Source organism: Anguilla anguilla, chromosome 11, assembly GCF_013347855.1.
Source record: "Anguilla anguilla isolate fAngAng1 chromosome 11, fAngAng1.pri, whole genome shotgun sequence".
Classification (NCBI taxonomy): domain Eukaryota; kingdom Metazoa; phylum Chordata; class Actinopteri; order Anguilliformes; family Anguillidae; genus Anguilla; species Anguilla anguilla.
Window position 1 is genome coordinate 1,895,834 of NC_049211.1, and position 15,056 is coordinate 1,910,889.

Sequence of the window (15,056 nt, forward strand, 5' to 3'; positions counted from 1 at the left end):
CAGACAACACCCCCCCCCACCACGCACACACACACTCCAACCCCCCCCACACACACCACGCACACACACACTCCAACCCCCCCCACACACACCACGCACACACACACTCCAACCCCCCCCACACACATAACACACACACACACTCCAATCCCACTCCACACACACAACACACACACTCCAACCCCCCCCACACACATAACACACACACACACTCCAATCCCACTCCACACACACAACACACACACTCCAACCCCCCACACACACACACAACACACAATTCACAGACATAACACACAACACACACGCGCTCCAACCCCTCTCCACACACACAACATACACACTCCAATCCCCCTCCACACAAACACACACACACTCCAGCTTCCCCCTCCCTGCACTCACACAACACACACACTCTGCCCCCCCCCCCCCTTCCCCCAAAACACAAACTCCAACCCCCCAGGGCAAGCCATGACCAGATGGACGCAACACTCAATCTGTGCAGGTCTGCACTGGTCCAGGTTTTGGGCTGCACTGAGCCGTGGTATGGGAACCCCCCTCCTCCTCCCCCCCCCCCCACCCCTCTGCCACGGGCTGTTTCTGCATGTCCTCAGTCTGCTGGCCAGACACTGAAAATATACAGCTATTCTAAGCACTAATGAAATGTCCTCAGAAAGCAACTGTGCAGTTGTCAGACTTGACTAGCAAAGCTTTAAGTCCTGATGCAGTTTCTGTGAACGCACACGCACACGCACACAGACACACACACACAGACATCCTCACAGGCCTGCATGCACATACACACATACATACACACAGACATACAATCACACACACAGGCACACATGCACACACACAGGCCTGCATGCACATACACACATACATACACACAGACATACAATCACACACACAGGCCTGCATGCACGCACACACACACACGCACATACACACATGCACACAAAATGAAGCAGCCGCATTCATGACATTATGTCCCTGTGAGAAATGCCCGTATTTAGGGATTTGGCAAACATTGTGATTATAGCCTTTGAGGAGTTTTGAGCACAGATTGCCGGCTGTAAATTCACAATGTCCTAACGTGTCTGACATTTTTACTGAAATTATTATCCTGGCCTGAAGGAGGTGACCTACTGCATTTGGAAACTTTATCCAAGATAAAAAAGACCAACATACTCATAAAAATACATATTGATATATCTAAATAAATAAATACATGTATTTCATGGAAGGAAAAAAACCCAAGCAGGTACAAATTTAACTGAACTCTGTGAAAACCCAAATGGACCTGCGAATCATGGCCCTGATAGAGTGAAAGGTTTGGGTCAGTGGACCTTCAGGTCCTGCAGTGTGTGTGTGTGGTTTGGCCTCTCAGGATGTAGATTATCACAGGTGCTGTGGGCTGGCATCAGTCCTGTCACCTCAGACGAGGTGTGAACAGAAAAGGAAACAACAGAACAGCCCTCCTCACCTGTCACCTGCTCTTCACTAGCAACGGAACGACCATCTTCCACACACCTATATCAATCACAGGTATAAGACACCTGTCACCTATTCTTCTTTTTCCTTTCTTTCACAACCATGTCTTTTGCACACTCATCCCTACCCCCCCCCCCAGATGAAGAAGAAAATAAAAATTAATATTTCTATTTTCGACTTCATCAGCTTTGCTTTTCATGTTCTTTATCTGTGTTTCCTGTCAACAGACAGAAGAGGTTCTCCCTCCATCTTTAAATAACATCGCTGAAGAGAACGAGCCTTTTCATTATTATACAGTAACTGTAAAGAGTTTCATCTGGACGCATAACCAGTGTAAGACTCATATTGAATGGTCTGTTCATATATCACGTCTTCATATTTCCAATCTAGATGGAAATATTACATTAATAATGATGTGGTATTGTATGTGTAATTGAACCTTTTTCAAATTTCATATTTGGTCATGATGGATAATAGATTATAATACTATGACACTGAGGACTGATATGTAAACAAAGTATGTTATTATTTTTCATGCACTGAATTATCTGCACCCTGTGTTGTTGCTATTCTTGTAATGTCATAATATTTATAGACTATAATTTTATAAAATGTTATACTGTGCATAACACTCTGACACAAACAAAAAGTGACTGTTTGATTATTCAATTGGTGTCCAACACAGATAACAAGAACTTATTTCCTTCAAACGTGTCAAAGCTAAATGAAGCACAAAGTAAATTAATTTGAGTGTCATGCATAAGTGTTCATATATTGTAAAAAAATAAAAATAAATTTGTTCCTAAAGGTTTTTGTTGAAGTCCCAGAAGATAATGCACAGCAGACACAGCACTTGTTCTCTGTGGGGTGGGGTGGGGGTGGGGGGGGTCTTGTTAACACCTTAGCTTCTGGCTCTTTGAGCCTGCAGGGGGTTGGAGAAACATTAAAAACACCCCGCCTTCCACCCCCAAACCAGGAAAAAAAAAATCCCACAAAGGATCAAAGGACAATATTCACACTATCAATGACCTCAGACACTACTAATCCAGTTATGGATTCTAAATTCCTCAGGCAGTGGGTTACTATGGTTACACTTATAGGCAACAGCAGCTTACAGACACAGTTGGGAAAAGCTATAATCAGTTCCCGTCACAACATTCACTGAACTTTGCCATGTATTGGCACATGCCTTTCGACTTACACAGCTCAGCGACCTCGTGAAGATCTTAAGCAATTACTGACAAACCCCGAATAACGATCTGCAACGCGATCTTTCATCTCAAGCCTGAAATCAATTCTCTGTTTGAACATTTTAAGAAATTTAGTTGTATTTTAACCCTTAATTATGCAGAGAGGGACTACTAAGGCCCAGGTAGCCTATCTTTTTCAGAGGGGCATTGCCACGGACGAGCAAGCACCAGGAAGCACAATATTAAGACAACGAGTGGACAACACACAAACATTATGCAAAGCAGGTGCAACTTTGAGTTTTTAAAGAACGGATTAGCGATTTAAAATGACTGGCTGCATCCCAAACAGCATGTCCTTCCTGTTGTTGTTGTTGTTATTATAATTATTAACTCTATAAAACATTATGTTTAAAGTACTTAGAAAATAAAAAAACTTAAGTAACAACAAGACAGGGGGAAAGTAAATTATATATAATAACATATAAGGAATATGTATGTCAGCTACAATGTGCATTAACACAGAGTTATTACATCATATCGTGAAATCAGATTGGATATAGCCTAACTACACCTGCCTCAAGCCCAGAACTTTTTATCCGGATGCGCGCGCCCTTCAAAACAGCTTCACCTGCCGCGTGCAGATATAACGGCCAGATTGGAGACCTAAGGGAGAGATACTGTAACTACGCAGAGTATCGATTAATGTTGGAGTTGCATTCACTAATCGGCGAGAGCATAAACAGAAGAAATTAAGAACAAATGGCGAGGTAGCACTTTTTCTGCCTAACAGGTAGGATTACACAGCTTTTGTTTTTAGCACTAGATAGCTAGCTAGCCAGCCTAGCTTGTTACTACACAAGTGCACTGTCGATATCTAACAACGTTAACATCACTTGTCAGTCTCAACCCACTAACGTTAGTACTGTCTGTTAAAACATTTTGGCCACATTTTAAATGGAGTTGACTGAATTGTTAAAATATGTGCATCAATATGGCGACTCGGCATGTACTGACAGAAAGTTTAAATTGATTTAGCAGTTATATATTTCAGCCTATATCAGTTAACGTGGGTGTTATGTTAGGCTGGCATCGAATTATTGAGTCTCTATTGCAGTAGTTAGGCCTAAGGGAAGCGCTAGTCAAACGATATCTTCACCCGTTAAGGAACAATTTAGATGTATCAAATAAATTCGTTGTATACTACTGTTATCCCGTTCAGTGAAGACCCGAAATGAACTTGCCTGTCGTCCTCGAGTTAGGGCGGTTACGCCAAATGTGCAATATACGTATGACGCAATAGGTGTTTATTATGGTTTGGTCGACTCCTGGTTTTATATATTTATAGAGGACATTGTAAAGCCGTGGTTGCAGAGAGAAAAATTGGTCGTCATAAATGTAATTCATAATAATGGGACAAATCAATATTTTTTTATAGTTTTAAAAACAACAAAGATTGACTGTTGTGCACTGACTATTGTTTACTTGAAGTACTTTAAAGTTTATGCGCTACATTTCAAGAATGCATATTATATTGTTGTGTTCTTGCTGCAGGAGCAAAACAGAGCGAACGAAAATTGATCATTGTGGCCTTATGTAACCGTAATTCTTAATGTAAATTAGGCTAATTGCTAAATTGCGTGTCTCATAGCCATGTTTGTCTGGGAATGTCAGGAAACTGGTAACGAAGATAGTCCTTGAAATCAAACTGCGGCAACACTGTAAAGTCAGATGAATCGGGAAGATAAATTAAAATAAAGGCAGTAATCAGGGCGCTCTGCTGCTGAGAGGTCTCACTGTGACCCTGATATCTGCTCAAGAGGCCTTCAGCTCATTTTATTTTATTTTTTAAAAAATGAGGCTGCTCTGCAGTTCGGAGTCTCTAAAAGGGAAATCTGTGAATTTAATAAAAACCCAACGGAAACCCGCTGGGCCGTTCTGGAAATGGCCGCATATAAAAGGCCTCTTTGTGCGAGCTATTTTTGGAAATGCTTTTTTTGATTAAAGTGTCGTTTGAGTTTTCTGGCTGCGCTGAAAAGCCCTTAATGCAGCGCTCTCCGTCTCGCTGAATTTCTCTCTAGGTGGAGCGAGAGAAGAAATGAGCAGCGAGAGGGCCGTTGCACTGGGACCGACCTTCGCTTGCGATACGGTGGATCAATCAGGAACGCCATCTGCACGCAGGACAGGAAGGTGCTGGGACAGGTACAGGTGGATAACAGAGCTCGGAGACCCCTTTCACCTGTAACACACCTTTGCTTCTTAAATCTGAATTTTCATACCTGATTTTGTGACAGAATGGAGAAAATAATCATGGCAAACGAACGAAAAGTGCAGATACGTGATTAGGAACGGCAAGTCCGTCTCTTGGTCTGCAAACTCACACGAGAAATGACTGCTGTTCTACAATGTAAAAGCCATTTGCAATTAGCTTCAGAGGAGGAGGTGCATCTAGGGCCACCCCCCTCGCCCCTCTGCACATCTGAATACAGGACTGAGGGCTCATGTTGTCGGGATAAATCTAGTGAGACCGCCTGCTCTTCTCTTGTTTGCAGGAACCGTTTTACTTGTGGAGACAAACGCAGCATTAAACCTGTGAGAATAGCGTGGTGTAGCAATTAAGGTGCTGAGCTCGTGCTCCGAAGGTTGCAGGTTTGATTCCCATTGGGGGCGCTGCGGCTGTATCCCTGAGCCCCACACCTGACCTACTGTAATACAATCTGGATATATGCAGGTGTAAACTAGGGAGCCTCTTGGATAAAGGGCTCCATAATGATCTTTATCCTCTTGGATAATGTGTACTAATATCCCATCCACAGCACACAGTGCATCATGTTAGGTCATATCAATCATTGTCTCAAACATTAATGAAGACACTCCAGTTCCTGGGCTGCTCTCTTCCTTACAGACTGACGATAATCTAATTCAACATCCAGCTGTGGTTTTTCGTTTGAATGTTGCCATTATGACCTCCTTTTTAATAGAACATTAACTAATGTTATTTAATGTGAACTACCTGTCAACAAATATATTTTTGTAGGATGGTTATAAATAACGTGTTAAGTATTTGAAACCATATTCTTAGGTGTTGCCTGCATTCATATGTACTCGAAATATGTACTGTGATACATTATGAATACATGCTCTCATGCAGCGGCACATTTAATAGGTCAACGATCAAATGGTTTGAAATGGGGGCATATTTACCCCCCCCCAGCTAATCTCTAGAACAGAGCAGAGATACTCATCGTCTTCATTTGGGCATGAAATAGCAGGTCTGTATCAGGCCCACTGGTGGTGTGTAATAAATACATTTCTGTCATCTGCCAGGGAGATACTGTATTGATTGGGGGCAGTGGAGCACAAAAGCCATTGATTGTTATCTGCTCATTAGCATGTAAATTAGCTGCGTCTCGGGCTAGTAAAGAGGTCTGGAGTATGGGGGGGGGGTCTAATGGGTGAGGCCATGAAGCAGGAGGTGCAATCCTGCACTCCTACACACATGCCCGCACACACACACACACACACACCACGCACACACACACACACACCACGCACCAACCCACCACGCACACGCACACGCACACACACACACCACGCACCACACACATGCACGCACCACACACATGCACAGACACACACACGCACCACACACACACACACACACACCACGCACCCCACACACACACACACACACCGCATATACATGCATGAATGCACACCTCTAGCGATCTGTTCAAACCCGTTAAACAAAGGAAGACGACAGGGTGTGATGATGTAGACTTCTTCCTCCTTCTCAAATGTCAGAAATGCACCTTTAGAACCTTCCCATCGTCCCAGAAATACTAGCCTCTCCCCGATCTCTCTTTACGGTCACGTTTAATTACTAATTAAATTTGTGATACCATCACCCTCCCCCGCCCCCCACCCACACCCCCCAGACCCCTGGCACCCCACTCTGCTGTTCACACACACCACACACGGACCTCAGATCAATAAGGGTTTATTTTCCCATAAACCGGCGTGTAGAGATCTTCTTGGCAGTGTGCACGCCGTCTTAAATGACTTCCTTAAGCAGCAGCGGGCTGCTCGGATTCGTCTCAGAGAAAGTGCAGTAAAGCCGAAATCACAGCGAAAGAGAATCTCGGCCTGCCTCCAGGGGAAGTTTAATCAGCTCAGCACAAGGGTCGGCCAGCTGCTAATATTAATGTCTAATTATTTCCATGATACATTTGCTCAGCAGCCCGCCTTTATGACCAGCCCTGTGTCTTAAAAATAAATCATAATACGCGGGCATTTCCTGCAGGAACCCAACTGAACTGAGCTGCCTGGTCCCAGCAGCGCTGCTCGGGATTTGAACTGGCAGTCTTGCAACCCGTGGAAGCGGTGTGGCACAGTAGGCAGGGAACTGGCTTTGTGGCTCAGAGGTTGCGGGTTCGATTTTCCCGCTGTGCCGCTGAGCGAGGAGCTGAACCTGAACTGCTTCTGCTGTATGAATGGAGCGCGTGTGGAAATGTAATCTGTGCAAATCGCTCGGGATTATGGGGTCTGCTGAGTGGAAGGATGGGATAGAAGTGGGATGAAATCTGCGCTGTGTAGTTCCTGTTTGATCAGAGGAGACACCTGATCTGCTTCAGTTACACTGCGTAACACCCCCTGCCCCCCCCCTCCCCCCACGGGGCAGATCTCTCTCACTGCATAACACCCCTTGCCCCCCCCCCCCTCCCCGCGGGGAAGATCTCTCTCACTGCGTAACACCCTCTGCCCCCTCCCCCCGCGGGGAAGATCTCTCTCACTGCGTAACGCCCCCGTGTGCAGATTTGGGCGCTGTCGGGTGACGTACGGCCCTCTAATGGACTCGTCTCAGACGGTCGAGCAGTTTTGCACAATGAGACTCTCACTCAGACGCCTGTTTAAAGAGGCTGGGCCTCCCCCTCTCTCCTCCTCTCCCCCTGGGGGGCTGTGCTCTCTGCCTCCCCCCCAGCCCCGCAGCGACGCACGGACACACGCGGCTGGATCGCTCCCGCGGCCCCCCGGGGCTAATGTTACTAAACAAGCAGAGGAGCGGACACACACCTACAGTCCCGGGGGTGGGGGGGGGGTACTGCCTTTCTGTAGCCCCCCCCTCCCCCCCCGCCCTTCCCACCCCCCACTCGTCTCGCTTGTTCATCCGTGACCGATTCCGCCCCTGATTTCGCTTTGTGCTAAAACGCATGTCTGTATGCATTTCAGCACTTTAGCACACACCCTTATCCACAGGGACTCACACAGATTACATTCTTTACACACACTCCCTTTACACGGCTGGATATATACTGGAGTAATTCAGTTTGCTCATGGGTACAATAGCAGTGTCCCACCTGGGAATCGAACCCGCAACCTGGCAGTCGAAAGCCCAAGTCTCTGACAGTTCCACTACTCTGTGTATGTGTGAGTGCGACTGTGCGTGAGTGTGTGTGTGTGTGTGTGTGTGCGTGTGCATGTGCGTGCATGTTGGGGCAGTGTAGAGGGCGGTTGGGGGTGGGGGTTGAGAGTTAACTCTTGTGGAAACAGAAAGAATGGAGGGGGTGTCTTATTCTTCCCCTTCCGCGAATCCGGAACCTTCCGTCAGCGCCTGCGTCACAGCGAAGACGCCGCGGTGGGCGGGGACACCGGCCCATTGACGCGTCCCGATAGGCCAGCCTCACCGGCGGGAGACGGGCGAGCCGAGCTGCTCCTCACCGCTAACAGGAGCGGACGAGTCGCGGGGCTGGAGCGCGGCCTGTGAGAGCTTCCCCCAGCAGCGCCCAGGAGGCCCGGGTCAGCGGCCCGTCTGCACCGGGTACCCGCCGTCACATGACCCAGTCACAGCACCGGGTACCCGCCGTCACATGACCCGGTCACAGCACCGGGTACCCGCGCTCACATGACCCGGTCACAGCACCGGGTACCCGCGCTCACATGACCCAGTCACAGCACCGGGTAACCGCCGTCACATGACCCGGTCACAGCACCCAGTCACATGACACGGTCACATGACCCCAGTCACATGACCCGGTCACATGTCCCGGTCGCACGGACGACCGGCCCTTAACCTGCTGCCTGCTCCCTCCTTCGCGTTGAGCAGGAGGCCCGCGCGGGTCGGGCAGTGCCGCCAGCCGAGCGGTGTTAGGCAGCGCGGGTCAGAGGCGAGTGGTGTTAGCGATGGGGGGGGGGCGTCCCACAGCTGCTGGGGGGGGGGGGGTGAGTGATTAACGGGGCGGTATCTGAGATGAGGGGGTATTAATAGACCCGCCGGGCCGGTATCGAATCCGGTGCCAGCTGTGCCCGACAGCTCCGCAGGGCCACACAGGGTGTCACCCAACTTGCGAGACGGGGCCTCAACGCACTCTAGCGCCCCCTGCAGGCTAGTGAAGTTATGGTCATTTGGATAAAGATTTTAGCTTAATGTGGATCAGTTCTCACACAAAGTGTTTGGGCATTAATGTGTGCTGACCCCTGCTGTAGTTTAGTGAAGCTGATCATCAGTCCATCAGTGTCACTGCAGCAGAGAGGAAGTGATCTGGCCCTCTGGCAGGGCCCCGCTTCCTTGCTTTTCCTGTCCTGAACTGTAGAAAACACAGCAACACAAAACGTGTTTATCCTCTTCAAGTGTAGCCCTGCGGAGAGGCCCCTGAGTGTAGCAGTGTGTGTGTGTGTGTGTTTGTGTATGTTCGTGTGGGTGTGTGCACGTGTATGAGTGTGTGCGTGCGTGTGTCTGTATGTGTGTTTGTGTATGTGCGTGTGGGTGTGTCTGTGTGTTTGTGTATGTGCGTGTGGGTGTGTCTGTGTGTGTGTGCGTATGTGTATGTGTGAGTGTGTGCGTGTGTGTGTGCATGTGTATGAGTGTGTGCGTGCGTGTGTATATGTGTGCAGTAGTAATGAGCACTACAGGGTTAAGAGAAGGTAAGTGTGAGAGGGATGGGGCAGGCTCAATCAGACCCCCACTCTAATCCTCCAGGTTGGGCTGTGATAGGGTTTGAGCAGGAGGGGGGGGTTCCATTATACAAATGGAGCACTAATTTGGGATTAGACGAGCCAACACGAGGCACAATTACAAGCCCCCTGCTCTTTTATCTGCATGGGGGTTTGGGGGTTTGGGGGTTTGGGGGTTTAACCTCACTGAGGGGGTCTCTTATCACGCCCCGGCCTCCTGTCGGACGTCCCGTACCCCCCTAACCTCTCTCAAGTGCCCGCTCACAGACGCATAAACACAGACCCTCATTCCACCCAATCACAGCTACCCACAATGCCACAGGAGCACAGTGAGACACATAAACACAGACCCTCATTCCACCCAATCACAGCTACCCACAATGCCACAGTGAGACACATAAACACAGACCCTCATTCCACCCAATCAGAGCTACCCACAATGCCACAGTGAGACACATAAACACAGACCCTCATTCCACCCAATCAGAGCTACCCACAATGCCACAGTGAGACACATAAACACAGACCCTCATTCCACCCAATCAGAGCTACCCACAATGCCACAGTGAGACACATAAACACAGACCCTCATTCCACCCAATCACAGCTACCCACAATGCCACAGTGAGGCACATAAACACTGCCCCTCATTCCACCCAATCAGAGCTACCCACAATGCCACAGGAGCACAGTGAGACGCATAAACACAGACCCTCATTCCACCCAATCACAGCTACCCACAATGCCACAGGAGCACAGTGAGACACATAAACACAGCTCCTTATTCCACCCAATCACAGCTACCCACAATGCCACAGGAGGACAGTGAGACTCATAAACACAGCTCCTCATTCCACCCAATCACAGCTACCCACAATGCCACAGGAGCACAGTGAGACACATAAACACAGACCCTCATTCCACCCAATCACAGCTACCCACAATGCCACAGTGAGACACATAAACACAGACCCTCATTCCACCCAATCAGAGCTACCCACAATGCCACAGTGAGACACATAAACACAGACCCTCATTCCACCCAATCAGAGCTACCCACAATGCCACAGTGAGACACATAAACACAGACCCTCATTCCACCCAATCAGAGCTACCCACAATGCCACAGTGAGACACATAAACACAGACCCTCATTCCACCCAATCACAGCTACCCACAATGCCACAGTGAGGCACATAAACACTGCCCCTCATTCCACCCAATCAGAGCTACCCACAATGCCACAGGAGCACAGTGAGACGCATAAACACAGACCCTCATTCCACCCAATCACAGCTACCCACAATGCCACAGGAGCACAGTGAGACACATAAACACAGCTCCTTATTCCACCCAATCACAGCTACCCACAATGCCACAGGAGGACAGTGAGACTCATAAACACAGCTCCTTATTCCACCCAATCACAGCTACCCACAATGCCACAGGAGGACAGTGAGACTCATAAACACAGCCCCTCATTCCACCCAATCACAGCTACCCACAATGCCACAGTGAGACACATAAACACAGCCCCTCATTCCACCCAATCACAGCTACCCACAATGCCCCAGGAGGAGAGTGAGCTGTAAGCGAGGCAGACTGTTCTAGAACGAGCCATTTTTCCACACTCGCCTTTCCCTGGAGGGGCTGTGGGAATAGCCTGGATCGAGCCCCAGAGAGGAAACCCCTGCTTGGGCTGTCCTGGTCAAATGGAGAGCCTTCTTCTGCAGGGGCTGATTTCATTTCTGTTTTTGCAGGGCAGCAATAAGAGTGTGCTTGTGGGAGGTGTTTTTAAGTGTCACCGTGGCCGGATCTGAGCACCGGCCCTTTCCCGCTGGGTCAGGGGTCGATCTGTTAGCCCGCTTCCTTTTCCCATTGTCCTCCAGGTAATGGATTACAGCCCCACTCTGCATGCGCTCGGGCAGGCAAGCCCGTCCCACCCAACACACAAGCCCGTCCTGCCCAACACACAAGCCCGTCCTGCCCCACATGGCTCAGTCTAGCCTCCTCAGCCCGTCCTGCCCCACATGGGCTCAGGCTAGCCCCCTCAGCCCGTCCTGCCCCACATGGGCTCAGACTAGCCCCCTCAGCCTGTCCTGCCCCACATGGGCTCAGACTAGCCTCCTCAGCCCGTCCTGCCCCACATGGGCTCAGACTAGCCTCCTCAGCCCGTCCTGCCCCACATGGGCTCAGACTAGCCCCCTCAGCCTGTCCTGCCCCACATGGGCTCAGACTAGCCCCCTCAGCCTGTCCTGCCCCACATGGGCTCAGACTAGCCTCCTCAGCCCGTCCTGCCCCACATGGGCTCAGGCTAGCCTCCTCAGCCCGTCCTGCCCCACATGGGCTCAGACTAGCCCCCTCAGCCCGTCCTGCCCCACATGGGCTCAGACTAGCCCCCTCAGCCCGTCCTGCCCCACATGGGCTCAGACTAGCCTCCTCAGCCCGTCCTGCCCCACATGGGCTCAGACTAGCCCCCTCAGCCCGTCCTGCCCCACATGGGCTCAGTCTAGCCTCCTCAGCCCGTCCTGCCCCACATGGGCTCAGACTAGCCCCCTCAGCCCGTCCTGCCCCACATGGGCTCAGACTAGCCTCCTCAGCCCGTCCTGCCCCACATGGGCTCAGACTAGCCCCCTCAGCCCGTCCTGCCCCACATGGGCTCAGTCTAGCCTCCTCAGCCCGTCCTGCCCCACATGGGCTCAGACTAGCCTCCTCAGCCCGTCCTGCCCCACATGGGCTCAGACTAGCCTCCTCAGCCCGTCCTGCCCCACATGGGCTCAGACTAGCCCCCTCAGCCTGTCCTGCCCCACATGGGCTCAGACTAGCCCCCTCAGCCTGTCCTGCCCCACATGGGCTCAGACTAGCCTCCTCAGCCCGTCCTGCCCCACATGGGCTCAGACTAGCCTCCTCAGCCCGTCCTGCCCCACATGGGCTCAGACTAGCCCCCTCAGCCCGTCCTGCCCCACATGGGCTCAGACTAGCCTCCTCAGCCCGTCCTGCCCCACATGGGCTCAGACTAGCCTCCTCAGCCCGTCCTGCCCCACATGGGCTCAGACTAGCCTCCTCAGCCCGTCCTGCCCCACATGGGCTCAGTCTAGCCTCCTCAGCCCGTCCTGCCCCACATGGGCTCAGACTAGCCCCCTCAGCCCGTCCTGCCCCACATGGGCTCAGACTAGCCTCCTCAGCCCGTCCTGCCCCACATGGGCTCAGACTAGCCCCCTCAGCCCGTCCTGCCCCACATGGGCTCAGTCTAGCCTCCTCAGCTCGTCCCGCTCCACACGCGCTCGAGCCCATCAGGCCTAATCAGACCCACTTACTGGGCGGTGGAGGTCTTCTGGGGTTAACCCTGCAGCTGAACGGCACTGCTGCTGGACTCGGGCTAAAAATACCGCCGTCCTTTCACCAGTGGGACGCTTCATACGCTTGCATATTCCCATTTTTCTTTATTGGGATTTGCCTCCAATGACATGGCTTTTTATGGGCTAACACCCCCGGCTCACAGGAGTTACCTGGGAAATTCCCTGTTTGTTTCCTGACTCATATAAGAAGAAAAAAAAAGGGCAGGTACAGTTTTCCAGTTTACAGTAAGAACAGCAGGTACAGTTTTCCAGTTTACAGTAAGAACAGCAGGTACAGTTTTCCAGTTAACGGTATGAATGGCAGGTACAGTTTTCCAGTTTACAGTATAAACGACGGGTACAGTTTTCTGATTTACAGTATGAACAGCGGCTCAGCGATAGCCTTTCAGATGCAGAATAGTAGCACATTTTAAATCCGTTTCCCAGGACACATAAAAGCAGATGTCAAAATGTCAGGTTGTAAATTAAATGAGACGTTGAATTATATATGAGGGAGCTCGCACTGGGTAATCCCTGACTGACGTAACCTGCATGTAATCTTCATGCATAAATGACAGAGTACTGCAACGTGACCAGCTGTTGACTTCACCTCTGTTTATGTCCTGAGGATATTTTACTGTAAACACTTTCCCCCTCTCAAAGATCCTATTGAATGCTTTAACCCAGGAGGTCAGCAGTTCCAGTCCTGGGGGGCCGGTGTGTCATTACCCGGGGTGAATGAGCCAATCGGCTGCATGCACCAACACTGGGTTCACTTATAGATTAGATCACAGTGAAACACATTTAATATAGGGACACAAGAACAGCCTTTGGCTGTCATATCAACAAATGTAGCTTACGTGTCAGATGGCGTAAATGTCAGGGCTAATTAAGTAATTAAGGCCAGGAGTTGGCATGAAAACCAGGAACAGATACAGCCCTCCATGCCCACCTCCGCCTCACTCCATACGACTGTCAGGTGTTAAAGCCTGCGTCCTGTGGGTGAGTATGCGTGTGCGCCCCAGTTTCAGGTGTTAAAGCCTGCGTCCTGTGGGTGAGTATGCGTGTGCGCTCCAGTTTCAGGTGTTAAAGCCTGCGTCCTGTGGGTGAGTATGCGTGTGCGCCCCAGTTTCAGGTGTTAAAGCCTGCGTCCTGTAGGTGAGTATGCGTGTGCGCTCCAGTTTCAGGTGTTAAAGCCTGCGTCCTGTGGGTGAGTATGCGTGTGCGCTCCAGTTTCAGGTGTTAAAGCCTGCGTCCTGTGGGTGAGTATGCGTGTGCGCCCCAGTTTCAGGTGTTAAAGCCTGCGTCCTGTGGGTGAGTATGCGTGTGCGCCCCAGTTTCAGGTGTTAAAGCCTGCGTCCTGTGGGTGAGTATGCGTGTGCGCTCCAGTTTCAGGTGTTAAAGCCTGCGTCCTGTGGGTGAGTATGCGTGTGCTCCAGTTTCAGGTGTTAAAGCCTGCGCCCTGTGGGTGAGTATGCGTGTGCGCTCCAGTTTCAGGTGTTAAAGCCTGCGCCCTGTGGGTGAGTATGCGTGTGCGCTCCAGTTTCAGGTGTTAAAGCCTGCGTCCTGTGGGTGAGTATGCGTGTGCGCTCCAGTTTCAGAAACTCAGGAACTGCCCCACGGCTTCACATTCATCATCGGTTTCATCATCCACAGCACAATGCCGCGTCAGTCTCTCAGGGGAGGCCGCGCTAGACGCTGTGTAACATTTGGCCGAATGTGAACCCGTAGCCCCTGTATGTGTGTGATTCAGCAGTCCGGCCTGTGCAAGCATGCCCGGTGTGTCCGCCAACAGGAAGTGGTGGGCAGCAGGAAATGGGGCGTATTTTGTGCTGCTCTGACCTGTTTTATGGCTCTCTCCCAGGTTGTTAGAGGACCCCGGGCTGGGGCGGGGGGGGGCTGATTGGTTCTAAACCTGACCCCCCCAGGGATGGGACAGGGCAAGGCACTTGGCCCCTTTGTGCCTCCTGTCAGAAAGGCAAGTGTGAAAAAACAAGTCTAAAAGCGCTTAAAAGTGGAAAAGAGAGGCAGGGAAACGTGTGTGAGGACTGAAGAAGGCCCCCCCAACCCCAACCCCCACCGCAGAACC

General features: G+C 50.7%; 1 protein-coding gene across 3 annotated transcripts in view; it reads right to left on the reverse strand.

Moving 5' to 3' along the window:
- Positions 1-15,056, reverse strand: part of LOC118208442 (polyhomeotic-like protein 2) — a 64,782-nt gene that overhangs the window by 45,998 nt on the left and 3,728 nt on the right. The gene's annotated exons all lie outside the window — the stretch shown is intronic.